The sequence below is a fragment of the Pantherophis guttatus genome, chromosome 1 (assembly GCF_059756535.1).
Source record: "Pantherophis guttatus breed Tessera chromosome 1, ASM5975653v1, whole genome shotgun sequence".
NCBI classification, from domain to species: domain Eukaryota; kingdom Metazoa; phylum Chordata; class Lepidosauria; order Squamata; family Colubridae; genus Pantherophis; species Pantherophis guttatus.
In genome coordinates, this window is record NC_142063.1 from 348,282,350 (window position 1) to 348,288,349 (window position 6,000).

The window sequence follows — 6,000 nt, forward strand, 5'->3', positions numbered from 1 at the left end:
CACTGGACACACGGAGACTGCTTGGAAAGATGGTTTAATGGTGGACAGGATCACATGGTTTGGGTTCCTGAAAAGAATTTAATTTAATTTTAATTTAATTAATTCAATTTATAGGCCGCCCCTCTCCGAAGACTCAGAAAATGGCGGAGATGCTGCAAGTCTCCGGGTTTTATGCCCTCTCTGGCTTTGAACTTCCTGGGGCCCAGAAAGAGCATCCTGATTGGTTGTCAGACTCCCAGGGGGTGGGGGTCTTAGCTAGCCTTGCTGGCTGATGTAATCTTCCCAGGTGCCATATGGTGAGTTTCTGTTGCTAGATGGGTCCTATTGTGTTGCAGATGATGGTCCCTTGACAAAGGTTGATTTTCTGCCTCTGGCCCATTGACAAGGAGTGGGGGGGGCAAGAAGATGGGAGTTGCTTCGTCTTTAAAACATGCTTCTCCATTTCTCATCCAGGGAAACATAATATTTTGCCTTTTTAATATTTCCTAAAATATTTCCTTTTAAAAAAATTGTAGTTTTATTAGACATTTACACAACATACAACATAGAAATAACTTATCATATTTAAGCATTGTTTCATAGTGGTCTTCCAGTTATTACTTTATTCTTCTTCCCCTTTATCTTAATCTATTACTCCATCTTCTTCCTCTCCTTTTCCATTTTTCCCCTCTTTTTTTTCCTTTTCCCCCTACAGAGAACTATACATTTTAGTTATCTCTTTACTATTATGCATTTCTACCTTCATATTATATATATTTTTATTCCACTCTGCACATTTGATACATCTCTATTTTGTACTTCTATTTTTCTCTCCTGATAGTTATTATTCTTTATTGTTAGTCTTAAGCCAATTATACCATTTATTCCATATTCTATAATTTCATTCTTCTAGGAAAGGGCTGGGTGCTAACTTCCTACAATCCCTCCTCTTTTTTTTTTTCAAAACGTGAGTTTTGAAACATGTTCTTGGCAAAAGATTAAAATTGATCAGGTCAGGGAGGCTTGATGGGTGCTTTTAATTGTTCTGATGCAAAGGGGAAGGCATTGATGGAAGCAACAGAAAAGGATTCCTTCAGTGGCTCCCAAAAGCGTTCAACCATGAAGGTGTAGCAGCCAGGAGAAAAGTTCTGGTAAGAATTTTAAAGTATCCAATTTCTATGCCAATTAATTTCAGATTTCAGATATCACTTTCTGTGAGCTTCCAGTCAGGTTTCAAGCAAGCACACATCCCAAAATTTTTCACAGCCATGGTTTTCCTTTAAATTACAGGCTGCCCATTTCCAGGGGTTGGTTACTGAACCTGCCCTAGCTCTTACTTTAGTGCATCCAAGATTTGTGAGTCCAAATTGAGGTTAGTCTGTGCAATAACTGGGTAGCATCATTTCTGAGTCACAGTCAGGGCTTGGGTTTTGGATATCTTTTCTGCTATCTCTTCAAGTGAGGGAATTGCCTGCGGGAATTAGCAGGGAGATATGAGTACTTGGGCTTTTAGTGCCACAGAGCAAAAATCAACCTAGGAGAAACTTTGTGTGGAGGTAAGTGAAGGGAATAATTTTAGTCTAATTCTGAATGGTGTGTCTCTCTGTGTGTGCATATGTATGCAGCTACTTTTACAATACAGGCAATACAAACATTTTGGACATATTTCTCCTCCACACCAGACAGAAATCTAAGGTGTACATAACTTGCTGTGGCAACCACTCCCAAATACAATTCTTACAATGAACTGATTACAATATAAATGAGACAAGAAAGAAAAACTTACAATGAATTTCCACCCTCCCCCATAGTCTCTCCAGACTGTCTTCTGGGGATTGAAAAGAGTATTTTGGTCTTTATGTGTTCATCTCAGGGTCTTTTCTTTCATGTCTGCTGGTGATAAGGATGGTCAGTCAGGCTTGGGAAGGTCTGCTCCACTCTGGTTGCTGTGATGACTTTCAGTGGAGGCTGGATTCAAACCCAATTCCTGGCTCAAACAGATGGAAGGTCTCCTCTGGAGACAGCATCTGGATCCATGTGCTCTGCTTACACAGGCTGCAGAGTCATCTGTGCAGGGCTGAAAGACATGAGAACAAGGTCCCCTCCCCCCTTTTGTGGGTAATCTTCCCAGGAAAGGCATTGTAACAGGATTAGAGATTGGGGGAGGAGGGGTACATAGCTTGCAGGCAGAGTGTGAAAAGAAACAACAACAGTATTACAGTTACTAAACAGATAATGCAGTTTCAACAAAATGGAGACACAACAGATGAGAAAGAAAAAACTGGATTCACATACTTCAGGAAAGAAATGAACAGGTAAAACCATTTAAACACATACAGTGAGTGCAATACTGATTTTTTTTTCTTGTAAAAGAACTTAAAACGTTTCCTCATAAACTTGAGTTGTTACTTTAAGATACAGAGAGGGAGAGAGAGAAAAAATAGAAATAAAATGAAAAGTTCTCTTTACTCTGTTCTTGTTGGCCAGACAAACACAGGGCAAATGCTCTTTCTTTCTTTTTTCTCTCTCTCCCCCATTTTTCATTGCTTCAATCTTTTTTTCTCTCTCTCTAACAATTTCAAATTCTTGTCTCTAGGGTTCAGATACATTTTACTGTTACAATTACCTCGAGGGCGCACAAAACTTAGACTTACAAACATAAAAAACAAGGAAGACAAAGAGAGGAAAATAGAACTCAGAGATTTACACACACTGATCATTCCCACCATAAATCTCAGTTAAATTAGGGAAAGCACAAATCTTAAACATATCACGTGGTTGCATAGAAGACAGAGAAAGAGACAAACAAACAAGCAAAACAAACAAAAACCCCAACATTCTTATTTATATATTTCCCTTTTCTTTTAAGTACCTTTATTTAGCCAAATTTGTCTCCCAGTGTTACTTCTTAGCATAGCCCATTTTTGACACAATTTTCCTGCTCTTTTCTTATTCATGCCACTCAAAATGGGCATTTGCCTGGTGTCCCAGGCCTCGAGCAATTCTCCCAAGGGGGTTCCTGCCACCCACGAACTACCACTTCCCATGAGTCTTTTGGTAGAAGGATCACTTTGACTTAGCCAGGTGGCCCGCCGTCAGTTTTCAGAGAAAAGGCTCTGGGAAGGACTTCGATTCCCTTATGAAGTATGGGCCCCTTCCTGTAAGGAACTCGCCGTTGGTTTTCAGATCCAAAAAGGGGATCCGGGAGGACCTGCTGCCCCCAGCAGTGAGTACTGGCACCTCCTCACACTATCTCCGCATCTGGACTTTTCGTACTTTTAGACACATTTGGATTCCCTTAATTTCCTTTTATTACCCTCTTCACTTTCATTTGACGTTCGCTTGGCTTTCATTCCCTTTAAAAGTCCCACATTTGGTGACCCCCCCCCCTTGCTTTCTCTATGCTACCAGTCACGGCTTGGTGGAGCTAGCGGTAGGCAGAGGTGTGGCTAGAGGTTGCTCAAAGAGGTGAAATCAAACTGTTTTCTGGGTGGAATCCCACACACACACTTCCTCCTTCCCTAACAGAAGGTCCTGTGCTCTGACAAAACCCCCATGCTCTCCAGTCTGTTGGTCTTTCTGGGGTTAGGAAATGCACAGAGGAAGCAAGATCCAGCTGTGATTGGGACAAGGGCCCTCACACACATGGAGGCATACATACATTTCCCATGCTTTTCCATGCTTTAAAATTAAAATTTAGAGGTACTCGCTTCTTTCCAAGCAGCCTCAAACTCAAAACCCCTTTAAAACCTAGTTCCAAATGGCCAAGGTCCAGGAAAACTTGTCCACAGACTCAATGGGTCTGCTGCTAGCAAGGGAGGCTTACCTGGGCCAGATCCATTGGTTAGGTTAGCTTGGAGTCCCATCTGTGTGGGCCAAATTGTAGGAAGAAATATCCTTCTGGGTTCAGCTCCAAGTGGGGAAAAAGACACTGGAAACATGGAGACTGCTTGGAAAGATGGTTTAATGGTGGACAGGATCACATGGCTTGAGTTCCTGAACAGAAAAGGGCGGAGATGCTGCGAGTCCCCGGGTTTTATGCCCTCTCTGGCTTTGAACTTCCTGGGGCCCAGAAAGAGCATCCTAAATGGTTGTCAGACTCCCAGGGGGTGGGGGTCTTAGCTAGCCTTGCTGGCTAATGTAATCTTCCCAGGTGCCATGTGGTGAGTTTCTGTTGCTAGATGGGTCCTATTGTGTTGCAGATGATGGTCCATTGACAAAGATTGAGTTTCTGCCTCTGGCCCATTGACAAAGGGTGGGGGCAGAAAGATGGGAGCTGCTTCCTCTTTAAAACATGCTTCTCCATTTCTCATCCAGGGAAACATAATATTCTGCCTTTTTAATATTTCCCAAAATATTTCATTCCTCTAGGAAAGGGTTGGGTGCTAACTTCCTCCGCTGGCACGTCCTGCTCTTTGTACTGTCTTCATGAGTTCTCTTTTGTTTCCTAATAGCCCTGATGTTCCTGTGTTTCAATTTTGGGAAGGTCGTTTTTTCTAAACCTATGCATAGTTTTATTCTTCTGAGCTGATCCTGCATTCTAATTACTATGGAGTTTTATACCTTTATACTGATCTGGCACTGCCTTAGTGGTGTTCCCATCCTACATGCTAGACTGGGCTTTTATAATCTTACTTTTCAAAATTTCCCAAGCCTCATGAGTTGTTTTCCCTTTGAGGATTCTCATCCAGGGAATCCTTCCCAAGCTCTCTCTAAGTTTATTGAAAGCAGCTCTCTTAAGGTCCTAGACTCTAATTTGACTTTGCTCTATTGCTTGTGCTTGCATAATGTTGAATTCCAATATTGCATGATCACTCCCCCCACCCCAAAGGTTCCTGTAGCTTCAACACCTTCTATCATTTCATCTCTGTTAGTAAGAATGACTGTATTTTTCGGAGTATAAGACACACTTCCTCCCCCCAAAAAAGTGGGTGGAAATGTCTGTGTGTCTTATAGAGTTAATATTGAGGTGGTGGGGGAGGAGGATTGATGTGGCACTGATCAGCTGTTCTAGGCAGTGGGGATCACTGCCGCCTATTGCCGCTTATGCCTGCCGTCCATTCGTCACGGTGGTGGTGAACAGACCACGGTGGTGGTGAACAGGCTGTGGTGGTGGCAAACGAGCTGCAGTGGAAGTGAACGGGCCATGGACAGCAGGTGGCAGCAGTAGTGATAAGTGGCAATAGATGGTGGTGGCGATCCCTGCCGCCTACAACAGCTGATTGGAGGTATTCTGGGAGGCAAATCCAATTGCCAACCAGCTGCTCAGCAGCAAAAGCTCCAGTGTTCCCTGGCAGGGGCAGAGGCAGGAGCAGCGGCAGCAGCTCAGCTCAGTTGACTGGTGGTGGGTACAGCGGAGTGGAGCCCTGATGGGCCACATGCTGGAGCTGCGATAATGTACTGAAGCTGACCAGGCTGTTTGCTGTTTGCTGCAAGGACGCCAGCCAGATGAATACCGGAGGGATGCTGGGAGGCAGAGGCAGATATTTTTTTCTTGTTTTCCTCCTCTAAAGCTAATGTGCGTCTTATAGTCCGGAGCACCTTATATAGTGAGAAAAATAAGTCCAATATGGCTGATCCACTTCTTCCATTCTCTATTTTTTGGGAGACAAAGTTGTCTGCAAGATTTATCAGGAACCTGGTTGATCTCCCACTTGGTGCAGAGTTTGTCTCCCAGGTGATGTCAGGGTAGTTAAAGTCCCCCATTACGATTGTGATGTGCTTCCTACATACCTTAGTTAACTGACTAGCAAAAAGTTCATCGATTTCCTCTGTTTGGTTGGGTGGCCTATAGTACTGTAGACCTATGGCAATGTCATATTTCACACCCAGACCCCATTTTTATATTGACCCAAATGCATTCAGGATGGTTTTCATCATTGTTCTGCTCTATTTCTGTAGAGATGTAATTATTTCTTATATTCAGTGCAACTCCACCTCCTCTCTTATTTGATCTGTTTCTTTTAACCAATTTAAATCCCTCTAGCTGTATATTCCACTCATGGGTTTCATCCCACCAAA